At 41.0% G+C, this 23,235-nt stretch overlaps 1 protein-coding gene across 2 annotated transcripts in view; it reads right to left on the bottom strand.

Moving 5' to 3' along the window:
- NFKB1 (nuclear factor kappa B subunit 1) overlaps positions 1-20,911 on the bottom strand; it is a 125,287-nt gene extending 104,376 nt beyond the window's left edge. Inside the window, exon 1 of one of the 2 annotated variants that reach the window (XM_069593609.1) lies at positions 20,063-20,911. The gene's annotated coding sequence lies outside the window, so the exon portion shown is untranslated. The remainder of the gene's footprint in view (positions 1-20,062) is intronic. The other variant, XM_069593611.1, reaches the window with a different exon arrangement.
- Positions 20,912-23,235: the final 2,324 nt, after the last annotated feature.

Below are 23,235 nucleotides of genomic sequence, written 5' to 3' on the forward strand. Positions count from 1 at the left end.
AAATAATCCTGAGAAATACTGTCCCAGATGGGAATACTGAGGTTTGTAGAGAGGAAGGCATCCCCTTAGATGGACAGAGTAACGCCAGCTAATCTGACTCCACCATGATTCAATCATTTTCTAAGCAGGAGAAGTAATTTTCCTCCTGGTCTCACAACTTTAATACAGCATCTTAGCTCCAGGTATCCCGAATGTTCAGGTTGGAGGCAGTCTACCCTTAGTATAGCCTGAAGGCTGGAACAGGATTGTGACAAGACAGTACTTTAGAGAGTTCTTCCGAGACAAAAGTAAAGGTAAAAATACCAGACAACATTAACGTAAATGGTATTTGTCTTTTGCTTTGTTTTGCTTTAAACATCTTCTTTGATCAAGTTCAAAGGCTAGAAGGAGAATAAAGAGATTCTCTCTGAAACATGCCCATAGAAAACACCATTCTCACTAATGGTATGATGAAAGTATAAAATTAAGGTCCATTGAAATGCTCCTTGAATGCTTCCTCCCTACATTAATTTAGTCATTTATTAAAAAAACATTCAGGCCTACTATGTGTCAGTTGCCAAAAACACCAAAGTACACAAGAATGATGCGGTGCTTGTACTCAGAGAGCTGACAGTTGTGGCAGATTGAAAGCAATGACCAAAAATTCTTTGCAACTCCACTTGACAAAAAGAAAAATCTATTTCTCCATCCTTTGAATCTTGGTAGGCCTATTACTTACTCTGACTGACAGAGTAAACAGAAGTGTGAGCTGTAAATGCAGACTTCAAGGCCTTGCATGACCATCCTGCTCTCTTTAAACACAGCTGCCCTGTGAGTAAGCGTGGGCCCTCCCAGTGCAGGACAAGAGACCACACAGGGAGCAGTGAGGGGACATGCAGGCTGTGGACCCCTAGACCACACAGCACCAGCAGAGCAGCCAAAAGTTTCCAGAGATCTGCAGATGACCTGGACAGCCTCACTGATTGAGACAAATAGCAAACGCTTGTATCTTAGCTTTGTGGTAATATTTTGTTTTTATGCAGCAAAGGCTAACTAATGCAACAGTTTAGTAAGTTGGAGGGCAGGCAAAAGCAATGCAGCATTAAGGTCACGGGAAACGGAGCGCATGTGGGGCATCAGTTAGGTAGATTATCTTGGTAATTTGGTAGTTACACATTGTTAGGGTCTTATTTAGACCACCCCCTTTGTACTCATTTTACTTGTTGGCCTATTCAGTCTCCAAGTGAACAAAAGGAACAAAGACAATAGGCAAAACCAACAGAGTATAAACAGAAATAAAATTAGTACTGTTGAAACCTTCAAAATATAAATATTAATAAACTGGTGCTAGCTTTAAGCAGATACCATTATGTGCCAAGTCGCGTCAGTTGTGTCTGACTCTTTGCAACCCCATGGAGTATAGACCACCAGGCTCCTCTGTTCGTGGGATTCTCCAGGCAAGAATATTGGAGTGGGTTGCCATGCTCTCCTCCAGGGGATCTTCACAAAAAAAGGACTGAACCCATTATAAAACAAATTAATAATGTTTTTAATCCTTTTAACTCTCTACTTCTTGTTATTTAGTTGCTAAGTCGTGTCTGACTCTATTGCAACTCCATGGACTGTAGCCCATCAGGCTCCTCTGTGCATGGGATTTTCAGGCAAGAATGAATACTAGAGTGGGTTTCCCTTTCCTTCTCCAGGGGATTTTTCCGACCCAGGGATCAAATCCACATCCTGTGCATTGGCAAGTGGATTCTTTATTGCTCAGCCACTGGGGAAGCCCAACTCTCTACTGCTAAGTCGCTTCAGTTGTGCCCAACTCTGTCTGACCCCATAGACAGCAACCCACGAGGCTCTGCCGTCACTGGGACTGTCCAGCCAAGAACACTGAAGTGGGCTGCCATTTCCTTTTCCAATGCATGAAAGTGAAAAGAGAAAGTGAAGTCGCTCAGTCATGTCTGACTCTTAGCGACCCCATGGACTGCAGCCTACAAGGCTCCTCTGTCCATGGGATTTTCCAGGCAAGAGTACTGGAGTGGGATGCCATTGCCTTCTCTGAACTCTCTACTACTTAACACCAAATTTGTCATTCCTAGGGTACGGCTGGGAGAAGGCAATGGCCAAATTCAGACTTAAATTGAAGAAAGTAGGGAAAACCACTAGACCATTCAGGTATGACCTTATGATTATACAGTGGAAGTGAGAAATAGATTTAAGGGCCTAGATCTGATAGATAAGAGTGCCTGATGAACTATGGACAGAGGTTCATGACATTGTACAGGAGACAGTGATCAAGACCATCCCCATGGAAAAGAAATGCAAAAAAGCAAAATGGCTGTCTGAGGAGGCCTTACAAATAGCTGTGAAAAGAAGAGAAGCAAAAAGCAAAGGAGAAAAGGAAAGATATAAGCATCTGAATGCAGAGTTCCAAAGAATAGCAAGAAGAGATAAGAAATCCTTCCTCAGCGATCAATGCAAAGAAATAGAGGAAAACAACAGAATGGGAAAGACTAGAGATCTCTTCAAGAAAATTAGAGACACCAAGGGAACATTTCATGCAAAGATGGGCTCGATAAAGGACAGAAATAGTATGGAACTAATAGAAGCAGAAGATATTAAGAAGAGGTGGTGAGAAAACACAGAAGAACTCTACAAAAAGATCTTTATGACCCAGATAATCACGATGGTGTGATCATTCACCTAGAGCTAGACATCCTGGAATGTGAAGTCAAGTAGGCCTTAGAAAGCATCACTACAAACAAAGCTAGTGAACGTGATGAAATTCCAGTTGAGCTGTTTCAAATCCTGAAAGATGATGCTGTGAAAGTGCTGCACTCCATATGCCAGCAAATTTGGAAAACTCAGCAGTGGCCACAGGACTAGAAAAGGTCAGTTTTCATTCCAATCCCAAAGAAAGGCAATGCCAAAGAAAGCTCAAACAACTGCACAATTGCACTCATCTCATGTTAGTAAATGCTCAAAATTCTCCAAGCCAGGCTTCAGCAGTATGTGAACTGTGAACTTCCAGATGTTCAAGCTTGTTTTAGAAAAGGCAGAGGAACCACAGATCAAATTGCCAACATCCACTGGATCATGGAAAAAGCAAGAGAGTTCCAGAAAAACATCTATTTCTGCTTTATTGACTATGCCAAAGCCTTTGACTGTGTGGATCACAATCAACTGTGGAAAATTCTGAAAGAGTTGGGAATACCAGACCACCTGACCTGCCTCTTGAGAAACCTATACGCAGGTCAGGAAGCAACAGTTAGAACTGGACATGAACAACAGACTGGTTCCAAATAGGAAAAGGAGTACGTCAAGGCTGTATATTGTTACCCTGCTTATTTAACTTATATGCAGAGTACATCATGAGAAACGCTGGGCTGGAAGAAGCACAAGCTGGAATCAACATTGCCGGGAGAAATATCAGTAAGCTCTGATATGCAGATGACACCACCCTTATGGTAGAAAGTGAAGAGGAACTAAAAAGCCTCTTGATGAAAGTGAAAGTGGAGAGTGAAACATTTAGAAAACAAAGATCATGGCATCTGGTCCCATCACTTCATGGGAAATAGATGGGGAAACAGTGGAAACAGTGTCGGACTTTATTTTGGGGGGCTCCAAACTCACTGCAGATGGTGACTGCAGTTATGAAATTAAAAGACGCTTACTCCTTGGAAGGAAAGTTATGACCAACCTAGATAGCATATTCAGAAGCAGAGACGTTACTTTGCCAAAAATGGTCCATCTAGTCAAGGCTATGTGTTTTCCAGTGGTCATGTATGGATGTGAGAGTTGGGACTGTGAAGAAAGCTAAGCGCTGAAGAATTGATGCTTTTGAACTGTGGTGTTGGAGAAGACTCTTGAGAGTCCCTTGGACTGCAAGGAGATCCAACCAGTCCATTCTGAAGGAGATCAGCCCTGGGATTTCTTTGGAAGGAATGATGCTAAAGCTGTAACTCCAGTACTTTGGCCACCTCAAGCGAAGAGTTGACTCATTGGAAAAGACTCTGATGCTGGGAGGGATTGGGGGCAGGAGGAGAAGGGAACGACAGAGGATGAGATGGCTAGATGGCATCACGGACTTGATGGACGTGAGTTTGAGTGAACTCCGGGAGTTGGTGATGGACAGGGAGGCCTGGCATGCTGTGATTCATGGGGTCGCAAAGAGTCCGACACGACTGAGCCACTGAACTGAACTCAACTGAGGGTAATGAGCCCCACTGCCTGACTTTCCAGTTTTCACCAATATATCACTGTCTCACGCACTCAGGGGCAAAAATCAATCAACTTTTTCTCCTTTTCCCTCTGCCTATCTCAAACGTATCTAGTTAATAATCAATTTCTGTTGATTTTTCTGTATTATTTCCTGCATCTGCCCCTCCTTTCCACATTCCTTTCAGTGTTACATTCCAGTTAAACTTTCACCACCTCACCTCTGAATGACAATGATAGCCTCCATTATTGTCCTTTATTGTGCTGTTTTTTCTTCCTTAAGCATCTTTCACATTATTGCCTTATTTCTTAAAAGACAAAGTCGAAAGTAGTCAGCCATTCACCATATCACACTATAAGCATCACCTTAACAGATTCTTAATGCTTAAGAGGTAATGCTTATCATACAATATGCTGAGTGATTGAGGGTTTTCCCTACATCCTAACCAAAACCTTCTATGAGGGGTGGACTGATCATTCAAAAATGCCTTGCTGGATATGTACACCTATAGTTAATTCATGTTGATGTATGACAGAAATCAAAGCAATATTATAAAACAACCATCAATCAATTAAAAATAAGTAATTTTTTTTTGAATGCCTTGTTGGGTGTCCCTGGTGGCTCAGTGGTAAAGAATCACCTTCCAGTGCTGGCAATATGCGTTTGATCCCTGGTCAGGAAGATCCCACATGCCTTGGAGTAACCAAGCCCGTGCACCACAACTATTAAGCCTGTGCTCTAGAGCCTGGGAGCCACAACTCAGCTCCTGAAGCCCATGTGCCCTAGAGCCCCTGCTCCACAATAAGAGAAGCCACTGCAATGAGCAGCCCTTGCACAGCATTGAAGAGTCGCCCCCAGCTCAATGCAACTAGAGAAAGCCCGCAGAGCAACGAAGACCTAGCACAGCCAAAAAATTACCAAAAAAATTTTAAATGCCTTGATCATTTTTATCTTCTGTTATTCATTCACAGTATGCCCTGCATCCTAAAATACCTCCTTTCCTACTTAAATATTACCTACTTCTCAAGCTTCTACTCAAATACAACCTTTGCCAAGAAACCCTGTATTTCCCCTGTAACCTACAGTGCTACAGTGCACGTTTAAGGGCTATAATACGTCTGTGTATTGATTACTTCACATTTGACAACATACTATTCTATTTTTTTTTTAATAGATACCTAAAAATAGATATGGGCTTCCCTAGTGGCTCAGTGGTAAAAGAATCCACGTGTCAATGCAGGAGAAGAAGGTTTGATCCCTGGGTTGAAAAGATCCCCTGGAGAAGGAAATGGCAACCCACTCCAGTATTTTTGCCTGGGAAATCCCATGGACAGAGGAGCCTGGCGGGCTATAGTCCAAGGGGTTGCAAGAGTCGAACATGCCTTAGTGACTAAACAACAACAACAACAAAAATAGATGAGAGTTCTGCTTCTTTGTATTGCCAAATTAGTAAATAAATATTTTAAAAAATATAGTTTGCATTAATGGAAATAAACAATGCAATTTCAGATTTGTCCAAATGTGAACATTTGGTTTCAGTCATGACAGAGAAACAATTACTAAACTTTCCCCCGTTGCCATAATCAAATGTAAAAGCTACACAAAATACCTAAAGCAATAATTTAAGACACTGGACAAGAGACAGTATAAGACAATATACTGTAAGAGAATGGAAACACTTGAGGTGTGCTCCAAATTCATGGTTTGGCTGAGGGTGTGTTCCAAACTATGACATGAGGAACTAGAGCTCAAATAGAGGGCAGCAATCTCACTGGGGAGAGCTTCAGAAAGGAGAGATACACAGAGAAAGAGGCTCATAAATCTGCACAGGAGTCACTTCTGGGCATCAGCCAAATACTAAACTGTGCGAGTGCAGGACAAGATTCTGCAAAGTCTACTAGAAACCAGCTGCTGGAGATCCAAATCCAGACAAGGGAAACAAGAATAAGCTGAACTGAGATTCCAGAAGTTCCTGGAACTTCTGAGAGACTCTGAAGCTCCAATCATCTAGGGTAAAGAGATATCATTTAACAATCTAACATTCAGCTGTGACCTCATAAGACCATGCAATGAGAGTAAGGGACACATCCTAGAATAAGAGTTACTCTAAACGCATCTTAATAAAACCCAGTGATCCATGAGCAAATTTACTGCCTGTTACAACAAAATTCAACAACCTTTAAATGAAAACAAAGATCCATACTCTCTACAATGTGGTGTTGGCAATGTACAACAAAAAATGACAAAATATGCAAAGTAGGAAAATATGACTCAGAAGGAAAAATGACACAAATGATGAAATTAGCAGCAAATGCCTTAAAAACTGCCAATAGCAGTATGTTCAAAAATGTAAAGGGAAACATGGATAGAGTGGATAAATAGGAGACCTCGGCACAGAAATTAAAACTATTAAAACAGAAAAACGATCAATAAAATCCTAAACTGAAATGAAATCTCACTAAGTGGAATTAGAATATTGAGCAATGTAGAAGGAAGAATCAATAAACTTGAGTAATGGTCAGTAAAAAACTAGTCAAAGTGAAGCAGAGAAAAAAAGCAGAAAAAAACACTTTCACTGACTTATGAGACAACATGAAGTGGTCTCATATATATGTAATTTAGAGTCCCAGAATGAGAAAAGAGAAAAAATATTGGAATAATGGTGGAGAGCTTTGCAAACTTGATTTTTAAAAAATGAATCCACAATTCAAGAATCTCAAAAAACCCCATGTTGGATAAAACCATGGACAAAACCATGGTCAGTCATATTATAGCCAAACTGTTAACAATTAATGATACAAAAAAGTCTAAAAGTATACAGGGACAACAAGAAGGAACAATGGTAAGTATGATAGCTGACTTCTCATCAGAAACAATAACGAAAGTGCTGAAAGGAAAAAACCAAATCAGTGAAAAATTCTACATTCAGCAAAAATATCCTTTAAAAATAAAAAGTGAAATTGACATTTTTCAAATAAACAAGAGCTGAGAAAATCTGTTGTCAGCAGGTCCGCTAAAAGATATGCTAAAGAAAGTTCTTCATGCTGAGGGGAAATGGTGCCAGATAGAAACCTGGACCTACATGAGAGAATAAAAATCACCAGATGTGCATAATAGGTGCATAAGGATGAGACTTTTTTCTTGTTTGTTACTCAAAAGAAGCACTACATTTTGGGGTTTATAACCTTTGCAGAAGCCGTGTAACAACATAGAAGGGAAGAGGGACAAATGGAAGTAAACCACTATCAAATTCTTACATTATATGTGACATAGTACTCCTTCACGGTAGACTCAAGCATGCATCTTATGATCCCTAAAGCCACCACTTGAAAAATAGCCAATGAAGGAGATAAAAATGGAGCTTTAAAAGTAACCCTGATTTATTCAAAAGACGGTAGGAAAGGAGGAAAAAGAGAATAAAGAACAGCTGGCACAGATGGATAACAATTAACCTCGACAATAGGCTCAAGCCCAACCATATCAAAAATTACATTAAATAGAAATAGACGAGAGTCAACCATACAAAAACAGAGATTGTCTGCTGGACACAAAAGCAAGACTCAGGTATAAGTTTGCGTAAGAATTACAGCAGCACGCTTTACAACAGCTAGGACATGGAAGCAACTTAGATGTCCACCAGCAGATGAATGTATAAAGAAGCTGTAGTATACATATACCAGAATGGAACTACTCAGCCATAAACAGGAATGCATTTGAGTCAGTTCTAGTGAGGTGGGTGAACCTAGAGCCTGTTATACACCGTGAAGTAAGTCAAAAAGAGAAAAACAAATGTCGTGTATTAACACATAAATATGGGATGTAGAAAAACGGTACTGATGAACGTAGGTGCAGGACAGAAGTAGGATGCAGACACAGAGAACAGACTTTGGACACAGTGGGGGAAGGGGCTGGTGGGATGACTTGAGAGCACCAACATATATACACGACCATGTGTAAAACAGACAGCTAACGGGAAGCTGCTCTATAGGCACAGGGAGCTCAACCTGGCGCTCTGTGACAACCCAGAGGGCTGCGCTGGAGAGAGGGGTGGGGGCAGGCTCAGGAGGGAGGAGACATACATGTACTTGTGGCTGATTCATGCTGTTGTATGGCAAAAGCAATTACCCTCCAACTTAAAAAAATTAAAAAGAATTACAGTTCAGTATTAAAGACTGAGTTTAAAAGTACAAAGATGGAAAGTTATGCCAGCTACACCACGGAAATACTAAATGCAAGAAAGCAGGTTGTATTAAAATATCATATACAGTAGACTTCAAGAGAAGAATGACTACCAGGGACAAAGAGGAATATTTCATAAAATGAAGAGTCAGATCATCATTGGGAAGTAATATTGTAAGGTATATGTACATATTCACAGAGCTTCAAGATACATGAAGTAAAAAGTGCCAGAACTAAAAGAAGTGGCAATATCTACAATCATAGTTAAGATTTCTAACACTCTTCTCTCCGTAACTGATAAAAGCAAATCAAGAGAACATCAGTAATTTTCATAATTTAGGAACACCATCTTGAGCTGAATTAACCTAAATACATATACTATATAGAATATTCAACAAATGACTGCAGAATACCCATTTAAGTGCACACGGAACAGTCACCAAGAAAGACTATGCTGCTGCTGCTGCTGCTAAGTCGCTTCAGTCGTGTCTGACTCCGTGCGACCCCATAGACAGCAGCCCACCAGGCTCCCCCGTCCCTGGGTTTCTCCAGGCAAGAACACTGGAGTGGGTTGCCATTTCCTTCTCCAATGCATGAAAGTGAAAAATGAAAGTGAAGTCGCTCAGTCGTGTCCGACTCTTCGCGACCCCATGGATTGCAGCCCACCAGGCTCCTCCGTCCATGGGATTTTCCAGGCAAGAGTACTGGAGTGGGGTGCCGTTGCCTCCTCCAAGACTGTATGCTGGATCATAAAACAAGTCTTGATAAATTATATGCTGGATCATAAAACAAGTTTCGGTAAATTTCAAGGAAGCAAAAGCGCACAAAATATATTATTCGAACACAATGAAACTAAGTTAAAAACTAAGAACAGAAAGATATCTAGAAAATCTTCAAATATATATGATTAACTCAAGATGTTATATTGGAGGTGTGCCTTAGAATCAATAAGCATAGTAAATACAACCTCATTCCCCTGTATGAAAGAAGCATCTAAATTCTCACTGTATCTTGTCCACTGCAATCATGGGGGACAAGGATTTTCTGAGAGAAGTGACTAGAATGAATTCCAACGCTTTCTGTAAGAAACAAATCTTTGCCTATGGTGTTTTCTTAATCATAAATGACTGAAATGCATAGGATCAAAGATGTTTTGGACATTTTTGAATATTATAATTAAATGTCAGGTATATCAAATGGCTGGAGGAGGGCATGGCAACCCACTCCAGCCTGGCGGGCTGCAGTCCATGGGGTCGCAAAAGTGTCAGACACGACTGAGTGACTAAGCACATATCAAATGGCAGATTCCATTCTAGTAACATTTCTTTTTGTTTGCACTATAGCAGGATAAAATCTGGCGAAAATAAATTTGGGTAGCTAGGGAAGTTCTCTAAAAATTATCATAAATTATCTAAAACCTTTCATGTTATAACCGAAGTTACTCATGAAATATTGCTACCATTTCCACATTAAAACCAACTGAACATACTTACTCAAAGTTTAAGGTCTTTCATACAAGCGGCATCAAAAAGGGATTTGATTTACTGGACTTTGTTCTGCACTTTTTGCTTCCACATTTCTATTTCTATAGATTTCTTCCTCCCTGAAACTAGAGTATGATGGGGGTGCAGGATGCATGTCTCTACAGAGCACAGAGGCTTCCTAGGACAGTGAGATATATACTCTTGTATGATACCATGACAATGGACACTTGTAATTATACACCTGTCCAAACCCACAGAACGCACACACCAAGAATGAACCATAATGTAAACTTTGGACTTTGTGTGATTATGATATGTTAATGTTGGTTCATCAGTTGCAACAAATACACTGCTGTGGTAGGAAACACTGATTATGGGGGAAGCTATGCATGTGTGGGACAGGCAGTATATGGTATATCCCTGTTTTTCCCCTCAATTTTTCTGTAAACTTTAAACTGCTCTAAAAAACTAAAATTATAATAAAAATAGAGTATGACCAAATTTTAATTTCATGTATGGCCTTTGTCTTGAGTACTATTATGGAGTATTTATATTTGCAAATTGAGGAGGAGGAGACTTCACAGATTACGAATTAGAGATTAATGTTGTTTTTTCATTTTTTTGGCCATGCTGTGTGGCATGTGGGATCTTAGCCCCACAACTAGTGAGACAAGGGATCAAACCTGTGCCCCCCTGCAGTGGAAGCATGGAGCCCTAACCACTGGACCGCCAGGGAATTCCTAAGACATTAAAAATATTCTTTTGATCAAATATAGAGAAACTGATCACATTCTCTTAAATCTGATAACTTTAGTTTGGATTTTCATTTTTTACTAATTCTCCAATATCAATAAAAATGTCCCTTATGTTTTAAGAGACAAGGATTTATCATGTGAACCAGCAATACATGCTTCTTTGCATATTCCTAGAGGGAGAAAATGGTTTCCTCAAAGAAAAAAAATCATATATACACATAATGACTTACAGGCACCAAAATCAGGCCTTATACAGGGGACTGTTCACTTCTAGAGTCTTGATATGAAGGCCTTTTCACAATGACCACTCCCGTAGATAAACCCTTCAATATATGCAGATGCCAGTGTATAAAGTGAGCAGAGGGGAAAAAGGTTAACCACCCTCTCTTCTATGTCTGAAAAGATCTGATGCAAATATTTCTTTCTCTCATGTCTCTGTCAGTGATCTTGAATACATGGCAATAAACAAAATATTTACTCAAACTCATAAATGACAAATTAGTGTGAAAATGTGATTTGCTTTACGTTTTTATTTATATGTTTTGTTTAGTGAGGAAAATCTAAAATGAACTGCCTATAGGGCTTTTAACCATAAGAGAACGCAACTTTTGTGAATCTCACTGTTAGCACCTGGAATTAATGAAATCATTCAGTCAACTCTCAACTGTATGTGGATGAATGAGTCATGGAATCAACATATATGTAATCCAACAGTCATTAATGAAACCTTTTAAATGAGAGTGAAGGGTAGGAATCTTGACTAAGAAGGAGCAGAAAGGGGGCTTTTGGGTGCTGGTAATGTTCTATTTAACACTAAATGTGTTCACTTTGAGATAATTCATTAGATCCATACTTTCGTGGTTTGGGCAGTTTCTTAATTATGTGATTTTCCCATTTCTAAAAAGCTATTATAAAAAGTTTTTTTTTAATGAAAACATTACATGATCTAATAAGCTCCATGGAGTCATGTATTTGTCTTGTTCAACATTACATTCCCAGTGTACCTGGCACGTAGGAAGGACTCAACATATATTCGAAAGAATTAATGGTTAAAAAGAAATTCTACATCACACAAGTGGAAGAGCTTATACAAAACGTAAAAGTTCTTTTTCAGAGTGATTACTTTTCAACGCTCTTAACTTCCTCTTTTTGGTTTTCCTGGGTGTTCTTTTCATATCTCCAAACACCATGCTTATATCTTTTTTCTTAGTTGATCAAGTTCAGACATTGTGTTCTTGCTATGAAAGATGAGGACTCAACTCATACCACTACCACTTACCTATCTTCTTCCTCCAAATATAGCTATAATTAGTGAGACCTTGAACCAATTCAGAACCAAAATACTGAACTTTACATTCAATTTCTGTGTCACCTTTGCCTTCAATTTCTTTGGTGATATGAACATTGAGTAAAGAATAATTAACGACAAAAAGATGCAACTCCAGAACACCTGAATGTCAGGAAGAAGCTGGACTGGGACCATAAATGATAACTCAGAATACAAAAATAGAGAGCTCCTCATATTATCCTCATATGATAATCAAGAATTGTCTTTGTACCTTCTCACATGCATCTTCCTTAAGTTGACCTATCTCAATAAAGCAAGAAAATTGGAAATCTTCCAACAGTACTATTACAAGAAAAAAATAATTTGAGGGAGGAGATGCTTAGTCTAACCTTTTTTTTTCTTTTGAAGAGAAAAAATGAGGCCCAGAGAAATTAATTTGCCCCAAATCACACAGCTTGTCAATAGCAGTCTACCAATATTTGGCTAGTTATTTACTTATTCAATCAGCAAACTTACCGGGTGCTGTGCAAATAAAAAGCAAGATGAAATCCCTGCTGTCAAGATATCTTCTGCCTAGAAAGTATAGGAAGTCAAGAGTCCATGGACTGGGAGCACCAAAGACTTTATAGGGAGGTCAGGGAGAATGGATAGAGAAGGGACAGAGAAATGGTGATGTGTACATGATGCCTGAAGCCTGCGTAGTGAGTACAGTGGCTAGGAAGGAAAGGGTTCTCCTCACCCAGCGAATGCATATGCAGAGGCATCCAAAGTGAGCAAACATGGTGGACAGGAACTGAAAAGTGATCTGGATGACTTGAGAAACAGAGGACGGAGGAGGAGTAGAGTTTTCAGGTGAGGGGTGCAGGAATCAGCTTGTGAAGACAATGGAGATTCATTTCAGAAATACAAAGATTGAGATATGATGAGACTCGCCCTTTAGAAAGCTGACTTTTATGCTAAAATGAAGGATGGACTAGAAGCAGGAGATTATGCATCAAGAGACAATGCAAAAATGAAAGCTAGAGATTCAGTGAGGAAGGGATGGATTCCGGAGAGGAGAGGAGTCTGAACTGATAGAATTTGGTGAGGTTCTGGAAGAAATAAGTGAGTGTTCATGAAGAATGGGTTCCTATATTTCTGGCATGGGAAACCTACTGAGTGGGTCATAGTGGGCCAACAACTGCATTCCCTAACGTGCTGGGAAAAGCAATTTGGTGGGTGGAAATGATGATAAATTTGATATTGGCATATTGATGAGGACATCCATGTAATGATACTTAAGTCCCATAGCAATAAAATTATTTTCTGCGGCCTGCCTTGAATGAATGGACTCCTTCAGTTTAACACATACTTAGTAAGAACAGCACAACTGCCACGTGCTCCCCAAGTGGCACCACCCCCATTAGGAATCTATTTCAACTTGGACTAATTCCTATTTGACCATCATGGTAGATTTTCTAAGAGAAATTGGAAACTTTCCCTGCCCATCAAGGAAAAGAACTTCAAGGTAAATGACTGATAAGGCAATGTTTTAAAATAGTCAGGAAATACTAAAATGTTCCAAGCTGTGCTTGTTCAGTTCAGTTGCTCAGTCATGTCCGACTCTTTGCGACCCCATGAATCGACCCCATGAATCTCCCTGTCCATCACCAACTCCCGGAGTTCACTCAAACTCACGTCCATCAAGTCCGTGATGCCATCCAGGCATCTCATCCTCTGTCGTCCCCTTCTCCTCCTGCCCCCAATCCCTCCCAGCATCAGAGTCTTTTCCAATGAGTCAACTCTTCGCGTGAGGTGGCCAAAGTATTGGAGTTTCAGCTTTAGCATCATTCCTTCCAAAGAAATCCCAGGGCTGATCTCCTTCAGAATGGACTGGTTGGATCTCCTTGCAGTCCAAGGCACTCTCAAGCGTCTTCTCCAACACCACAGTTCAAAAGCATCAATTCTTTAGCACTCAGCTTTCTTCACAGTCCAACTCTCACATCCATGCATGACCACTGTGCTTGCTACATTTAGTTAAATGTCTAAAATGGGAAACTGGGTAAACACATGGAGAAATCATAAAGGCGTTATATCAAATGAACGGTATGACATAGCACAGGAGCAAGTACCATTAACTGTTGTCAAAAACCATGCTTTTGCTTATAATGTCTCACATGTACTGAGGTCTGCTTAACACAACTGACTTCAGAATGTGGGAGAAATGACCACTGATTTCAATTAATCAAAAGGAGGATAAGCCACAGCGAAATATCTACAAAAAAGTTCTCTTCAAGGACAACCTTTCCCTTCTTCCTTTCATTCTGACCTTTCTCTTCTCATCCATAATATATAGAATTTATCCCTTTCTCTGGAATTCTGATTCACTTTCTAGATTATTTTTATTTTTTACATTTAAGTAAAAAATAAAGTTCAAGATCTAATTTCATACAGGATTCTCCCCAAAACTTTATCTATACTTTCCTTATCCTTTGTTTTGGCCAAAATTTTCAATATTAAATTTAACTTCTATTAACTTCATGTTTTCTCCTCTCTGCTTTAAATGTGCTCTATATGAACAGCCAATCATCTGCCTTCCATCCTTCCATATTGTCTCTAACTTTGTAAGTCACACAGGTGCTTATATTATATCTACAGCATCACACCAGATGTTGTACAGTTTTAGGGATTCTTTTCCTCTGATCTCAGGACCACACCTACTACTACTACTAACTACTACTAAGTCGCTTCAGTCGTGTCCAACTCTGTGCTACCCCATAGATGGTAGCCCACCAGGCTCCACCGTCCCTGGGATTCTCCAGGCAAGAATACTGGAGTGGGTTGCCATTTCCTTCTCCAATGCATGAAAGCGAAAAGTCAAAGTGAAGTTGCTCAGTCGTCTCCAACTCGTAGCGACCCCATGGACTGTAGCCCACGAGGCTCCTCCGTCCATGGGATTTTCCAGGCAAGAGTACTGGAGTGGGGTGCCATTGCCTTCTCCATAGGACCACACCTAGCTCCCATTTAAAGAAAAATACATTCTTTGTAAGTCTTAATGATCAAACACCAATAAATGGTTAATTTAGAAAACAAACCTACACCTAAGTTAAGAACTAATAGACAAAGTTCTTAAAACATCAATAAAACATGAGTCAGGGATTCAGGTTAAAACACTAAAAAAAAAAAAAAGAGTCATTTTCTCCATTCCTAAAATTCTTGTCTTGGAAGACATATTTTCCAAGACAATTAAGCAATTTATTTTCACTGTTCAAATGAACTGCAGGCTTGAACCTAGAACCAATGAATAGATTAGCGAATCTGTCATCACTTTTAATTTTTATTCTTTCATGCTTAATATCATTAGAATTGATTTCTGGAGATAAAAATGAAGGATACATTTGCCCTGACACTGAAATATAGTTTGATGTGTTTAGTAAAACTACGCAATAACTAGTAATAATAAAAATGATAATTTTGTAAAATAATTATTTTGACAAAGTTCATCTTAGCAATTATTTCCTTAATGTTAATTAAACTCTTACTATAGATGAATGCTTAACTTTACATAGATTTTGGGTTTTTTTAGTCCAAGTTAGCAAAAAACTAAAAATTTCATGTACAAGCACTAATGCAATGAATCTCATGTATCCAAAGGCTTAAATCTAAGAAAAACTCAAAGTTTTATTTTCCAGTAGGAAATGTTTGAACTGTCCATATAATTTTTGATTCCTACAGTGAAGACTGTGACAACATTTTAGCTCTGTGTGTTATGCCCAGAAGTTATGAAAAAAAAAAAAAAATTCTGACTGATGGAGCTTTTGTAAAATTCTTTATGCCTTAATTCGTTAAAAAGGAGAGGAAAATAACTATCTGAGAAAATAAAAATCCCATAGTTCCAACTAAAAAGAAATTATATCCAATCTATACTGGCAAATATCTGACACTTTGCACTTGCTGGTACATAGAAAGCACTCAACAACTATTTGTTGAATGAAAGAATCCCATAAGTTTTGCTCTGTTTTGTTTCTTTAAAAAAAAAGGCAGCCATTTTCTGCAAAGAACAAAAATTATACTATTTTACCTTGCATTCTGGGAAGAAGTAAAAAACTAATTCTTACTTCTTATATACCATATTCATATTCAAAGAGCATTTGAAATTCACTAGAACAATAATTTATTAAAAAGTACCCCTTATGGGTCAGAATAAAAGCTGGTTGTAAGATTTTTGGCCTAATGATGAGATGTAAATGAAAAGTAAAAAGCCAATTTGTAATGGGGAATTAAACCATCTGTTTCATTATTCTACTATCAAATAGGCAAGAAAGTAATGCAGCTGAAACTTGTACTACTGATAATTAAATTGATCAGTTACTGTAAAAAATATAAGAGAATAATAAACTAATTTATTTTTAAAATTTAAAATACAATGTTAAAATTTTAAAATACAATGATTTTTTTAGGATTAATATTCTAAATGTAACAAATATTTTCACCCATAATCTACAATCTTGAAGAGTCTATACTCTTTAACAAATCATACTGTGTCTCACTGTTGTGTAAAACTGCTTAGGTTTAATTTTAGTCAAGCAATAAGATTTCACTTCACAACTTATTTTCTAAGCTGTTAGTTGATGTTCAACAGTAGGTCTACCAACTTCATCTGAAAATATGAAAGCATGTTAATTTGCATTCAGGACCCCTCTCTAAAACAACAGACACCAAAGGTATGAAACAATGTCATCATTGTGCAAAGAATGTTACTTTTTTTCATCTAACAGAGAGGCACTGGATACTAATTAATGAAATATTGCCAAGATAAGTGTCTTGGTAATATTATCTTAACTACTAACTCCCCTAGATTATCTGGTTGCAAATATTAATCTTTTTTGATTTAAAAGGAAAAAACAAAAATCATGCTCAAGGAACTAAACTGACTTGATGAACTATGTCGCAAGTCCCAACTTTTTTCTCTGAACATGAATGAATGCCTCTGTCTTAAAAACTCTCAGTCTCCTAAGCAGTGACAGGATCAACTGGGTATATTTCTGATGACTTATTTGCTCACCTCTAAGAATACTCTAGGGGAATTTAGTATTTATGGGAGATACAAGACAGCAAATGAGAAGTCATTCCCAGAACGCAGGGTAAACTGCTTCAATGTGGTTTTCTGGTCATCAAGAAGCAGCCGTCAATTAACTCTGAATAGAACAAATGTAGGTACAGCGGCAGCACGTTTAAAAGTGTCTCCTAGCCTGAAAATTCTGTTCTTTCCCTTCCTCCTTCTCTTCCTAAAACATAAATCATGCCACCTTTATATAATTTATCGTATAAACAGAAAACCAATCAGCCAAACAAAACAACCTCCCTACTAAAAGGGAAATAAAAATTTTGCATAGCCATTGATTCTTAAGCATCCACTCCTAGTTAATAGTAGACTAGAAGAGTATAACCTGAATATTCCCTCTTACTGGTTAAACTACTCTGCATTTCCACATATACTTTCTACAGCAGTCATTTCTGTGCTCAGAACAGCACTTCTACTAATTAGTTCTGAAAAAAGATATTTTGACTACTTTATAAAAAATTTATACAGAAAGTCAGATATCATTTTTTAAATGTATTGTTTCAAAATATCAACTACTGTTCTTACTTCTCCCAAGTTCAAACTAATTGAAGGTTATGAAGTAACCACTTCCCCCAGAAGCCAGAACTTTCACCTCTTCTGAACAGGGGAATACCTCTCATAAATTAGGTAAAAATAAGGGCTTGCTGATTGAATGATAGTCCAAGATTCCTGTAGCTGCCAATTCCTTATCGAGGCCTTCCATCTACCACAATGAGCAATCCCTGAAAGTTAAGTTAAGGTAGTAACTTTCTTCATCAGTTATCTGGAAGTCTGAAAGCAGTAGTAAAAACAAGCTCCATAGATACCAGTTTCTCAACTAGTGTCAATTTGTTCCAAGGAACCTAACAAGAGAAATATGAGGACTGTGATCACTAAATCTAAAGTTCTGCCTATTTCAGACCAACTGAGCTTTCATTAAGGGCAAATCAGTCATTACAGATGATCTTGTTTAAGAGGTAGAAGAAGGAAGTGCAAAGATCAAAGGAGTGCTTACAAAGGGGAACAACTATTTTTGTACCTATACTCCAGTATTTACTAACGAGTTTGAAAAACAGGGGCGTTTATTTAGCCCATGTAAATGCCAGCTGCAGGACATAAGATAAAATTGAAAGTTTAAAACAAAGATAACAGATTTTCAAATGCCACCAACCCCTAATGTGATTAGGGCATTTTCCTGAAAAAGTCTTTCAAAGTTAGAAGTGGTTTTCTGTTCACAGCAAGCAGTATTTCACTGCCAGCATTAAATCTACACATAATGAGTCTTTCTTTGTGTTCACATTTGCCCAGTAGGCCGTGGCTTAGGAAGACATTTTATCTAAATAAGCTCTAGAGGGCTTTGAGGAGTTGCAGGTATGTCAATACAGATAAGTAAATTCAGGAGATCTCTGTTTGCTTTATTTCTTCTCACTTTAGCAATTTAATTACATGATAAATCAATCTCTCTTTATTTCCTATCTTCTGCAGTTTATAAGCTCAAAAAAAATGCTTTGCTTTAAGTTATTTATATGATTTCTTTAGCGCATCAAACAGTAAAAGGACTCATCTCTAGAAAGCACAATGTTAAAATCAGGAAAACAACATGCTTCAGCTGAGGGCTTTATTTTAATCAGATCCCCTTTTAAAAGTTCTAGCAAACACAAATGCAATTTAAACTACTCAGGAATATTCAACTGAGGTATTTTGCCAGAAAAATAAGCACTGACTACCTCAATCCTAAGCTTCAGTGTTTACTAAAGATCACTAGTTTGTAGAGGAGCCATTTCTATGCCAGAGTTATTAAATGTTTTAGTAATACCATAGTCATTTTCACAGATTACGGGCTTTGTAACAAAACCCTTAAGTTAAATATAGTTATTTAGTTAGCTGCAATGCTAAAAAACCCTACTTAACAAAGTCCACGAAAAGATCTTAAATCTTGATAATCAACACGGTCAACCAACCAACCAATCATCCTACAAGCAACTCTCCTAATTTACTACAGTAAATTAATGAGAAATTTTACCTGGCATTGATTCTCATACAACACTCCCGGTAATTTCATTACTGTTCAACCTATAGACTAAAAGCACACAATCTGAACATTTACTCTATTGGTTAAAATACTCTGCATTTCCAGACACACGGTCTACTGCAGTCATCTGTATGCTCAGAACAGCGCGTCTACCGACAAGTTCTGAAGATGAGAAAGATAATATTTTGACTTCTTCCTCAAAATTGTATACGAAAACTCAGCTATTTTTAAAATTTATTATTTTAAAATGTCACAATAGCTTTGCTTATATCATTTTTGTTTTAGAAGTTATGCACAACACATGGTCCAAGTGTTTTACATAATCAGACTGTCTCAAAAGTGTCCTAAGTGGGTATTTCGCTTTCAAATGCTAGTCCCTGTAGGATCAGTACCAGGCCCTCATTTTTTGAAAGGTACACACAGGTCCTATAGTAGGTGAATATAATCTATCCTGGTTGGGGGGGGGGGGGGCGGGGGGGGTGGTGTGCGAGAGAGTGTGAGGGAACTGGGGGCTTCTTTAGGAAGTAGGAGTTCTGGAATAAGGCTGTCCGGTCAATCTGGGGGAGCGGGGAGGGCTTTCCCAGCCGAAAGGACTGACATGCACTTCTGCTTTCATTTCGTGAAACGCCCTTAGGTGAAATCTGGTTCGGCACTGCACCAACCACCTTCCCCCTCTCTCCTCCGCGCCCAAGCGCACCCTAATCCTCAAGCCACCCGCCGGCAGGGAGTGAGGGTGGCTATAAACAAAAGTTTCCCCGAGTTCCCCTCCGCTTCCCGTTCCCGCCCGGCGGAGGGACAGAGAAGGAACTGCCCGGGCGAGCAGCCGCGGCCCTCCGGCCGACCGGCCCGTGCTCGGTCCGGATGTGCCTGGCCCCCGGCTCGCCGAGCCCATGCGCCTCTCCACCGCTGTCAACCTTCCCCTGCGGTCTAGCCGGACGGCTCGCGCAGGAATGAGGAAGTCCGAGCGGGGCCGGAGGGGTGCGGGGCGCGCGGGCGGCGGGAGCCGGGCCGGCGCGGCCCCCGCGTGCCCGAGTCTGGCTTACCCTGCTGGCAGGTCCGCGTCGGCCTCCCTGCGCCTGGGGCTCCCGCTCCGGGGCGGCGCGGGCCTGGGGGCCGGGGGGCGGAGCGGCGGCGGCCGGCCGGGGCCGGAGCGGGTCCGGGCGGCGGGCGGGTCGGCTCGGGTCCGGGCCGGCAGGCGGGCGCGCGGTCTCGCCGGGCCGGTCAGCGCCGCGCCATGGCCGCAGCGCGGGAGCAGGGAACGCCGGGCGCGGGGCTGCGGGGCCGCGGCGTCGCCGCCTTCCCGGCCGCGGCGGCTCCGGCCGGGGCTGCGCTGCGCGCTCGGGGCCGGGCCGGCGACTGGGCGCAGGCCGAGGGCGGCGGCGGCGGCGAGGCCCGACCGACGGGAAGGGCAGGGGAAGCTGTCAGCGCGTCGCCGGGCCGCTCCGGTGGCGAAACCTCCTCTTCCTGCCCCGGCTCGCGGGTGCACTTCTCTCTCTTTCTCTCTCGCTCACTCTCTCACTTCCTGGCTGGAAATTCCCACTGACGTCGAAAGAGAAGACAGACAGACGGACACACGCGCGCAAGCCGCGGGGGCGGGAGGTGGGGTCGCCGCCGGGGGTGGGGAAAGCCCGCACTCCCGGGGGCCGCGCGACCCCGGCCCGGCCCCGCCTGCGCGCTCGGCGCGCGCCCCCTGAGCCGCTGCGGGGCGCAGGCGAGGGGCGCGCGCTCGGCGGGCGGGACGCCCGGGCTCCCCGCCGGCGCTCCCGGAGCCCCGAGGGCAGAAGCGGACGGGGACGCCCCCTGCAAGCGCCTGCGGGGCCGAGTCTTCCCGAGAAGCGGGAGGCGCGGAGGCGGCGGCCGTGCGGCTGTCCAGAGTTGAGCGGTCCAGAGCCCCTGAGGACAGGCCCCAGCATCTGGAGGGGATGATGGGTCGGCATGGGGCCAAGCATGCTGTGTATAAAAATAAATCTCATCGGTATATTCCATTTAAGTGCTCTCAGTTACTCTCAAACCTCTTCACAGACTAAACTGGAATGTCTATAACATAACTAACTGATTTCTGTCCAGGAAAGTCTGAACACCTATTGGTTTTGGGTGAGGTCTCAAATCTCCTGGTTTTGACAGCTATTCAGAACTTCCAATTACAGGGCATAGTCAGCCCTTTATGATAATCACTGTGGGTGGAATTATAGTGATGATGGTAGAAATGGTTTTGGTTCACAAGCTCATAAAGAAATACTGATCCAGCAAATGGGAAATTTGTCTCTTTTTTTTTTCTTCTGGAGAGATCGATGATAGAAGTCACAGAGGGGCCTCCCAGTGATCACCATTCACTAGCTTTTGAGCTTTACGTGCCAGGCCCTGTGCTACGTGCGGGCAGGGAATCCCTTGGGGTAGATTAGTTCCCCTCAACTGACAAACAAGAAACTGAGCTGAAATAGTTTAGAGCTAATTATCTCATTACTGAATTTAGTGATAACCGTGTAAATTGAACTTTAAAACATCACGAATCAGGGAACCACCAGGCCAAGCGTTGCTATGGCATTAAATTGCCCCAGCAATATTCCCTTGGAGCCCACTCCTTGCCTTCCCTCCTGCCCTCTCAGGTTATAAGAATCTTCTTGGGACTTTCCTGGTGGTCCAGTGGCTAAGACTCCGCCCCCCCCCCAAAGGGGCGGGGAAGAGGGGGAGGAGGGTGGAAGGCTGTAGGGTTCCATTCCTGATCAGGGCACTAGGTCCCACATACCACAACTAAAGATTGAAGATCCCGTGTGCCTCGACTAAGACCCAGCACAACCAAATTTTAAAAAACTCAACATTAAAGAAAACGAAAAGAGTCTTCTTGATGGAGTGTTTGGCAGAGGAGTAGAGATCCATTTGTTTGGGTCTGGAGTGAATATCTGCGGTGACCTTGGGACCAACCATAACAACTTTCCTTCAGCTCTAACATCACCTTTCTAAAGCACATTCACAGCGCATAAAATCTGTTCCATAAATAGTAAATGTCTTTAAAGATTAATTATTCTTTTCTTTAAAATGTTATACACATTGTTTCACCAAAGAATTGGTCATAAGAGTATATCCCAGACATGGAGAGACCTGAAAAGGAGAAAATATGGGAGAGTCAGGGTTTGGACCCAAGGCAACTTGACCTCTGCTTTTAGGAGGCTAAGATGCAGGTGGTGGGAGAGAAGTGACAAATTGTGGAAAATAGGCTGTAGAAGTCCTGGCATCATAGATCCTTTTCTTTGAGGCAGTAAAGAAGGAATGGAGTATCACTGCTTTACCTCTTTATGGGGAACACAATAGTCTTTTGCTTCTGTACATTAATCATTTGGAATTTACCAACAATGTAACTGGGCAAAACAAAGACTTCCATGGCACAATATACCTTAAATAAACAAACTACTCAGGCTAGAAAGTTATTTTATGAGATCCTCTCATAATCTAAGTGAAAGATGATTTGGACTCAACCTCATATCGTAGCAGTAGAACAAGTGCTTATTATTTGTGGCATTGTTTCCAGCATATTTATGTGATGTTTGGGATGAATAAGACTATCAGATTTTTTTTTTTTTAACCAAAATCTCAGGGATTCAGCGCAGTAAAACTTTAAAATGTCACTTCTCACTCACTCACAATCTACTGCAGAAGCTCCTGGGTGGTGGCACACAGGGACAGCTCTCCTCCAGACAGGACTCAACCCTTCAGAATCCTCCCATCATCTAACTCCTCCATTATTATGTGTTGCTTCCAATTTTTGCCTCAGAGAAGGAAGAGAAGGAGCATAGGAAATGCATGTCTTCTTTCAGCTCCCTTTGATTGAAAGTGATACAACACTTCTGCTCATATTCCATGGCCCCGCTTTAACGCAAGGGACCCAGGAAATAGTTTTGCTGGGTATTTAGGAAAAGGAAATAGGTTGGGTGAGCACCCAATTAATCTTTGCTACACATGTATTAGGGAGGGCTTCCCAGGTGGTTCAGTGGGTAAAGAATCCACCTGTAGTGCAGGAGACACAGGAGACTTGGGTTCGATCCCAGAGTCAAGAAGATTCCCTGGAGGAGGCCATGGCAACCCACTCCAGTATTCTTGCCTGGAGAATCTTACGAACAGAGGAGCCTGGCAGGCTACAGTCCGTAGGGTTGCAAAGAGTTGAACACAACTCAAATGTCTTAGCACACACACACATGTATTAACTTATTTAACTCAAACA

This window comes from Ovis canadensis, chromosome 6, assembly GCF_042477335.2.
Source record: "Ovis canadensis isolate MfBH-ARS-UI-01 breed Bighorn chromosome 6, ARS-UI_OviCan_v2, whole genome shotgun sequence".
NCBI classification, from domain to species: domain Eukaryota; kingdom Metazoa; phylum Chordata; class Mammalia; order Artiodactyla; family Bovidae; genus Ovis; species Ovis canadensis.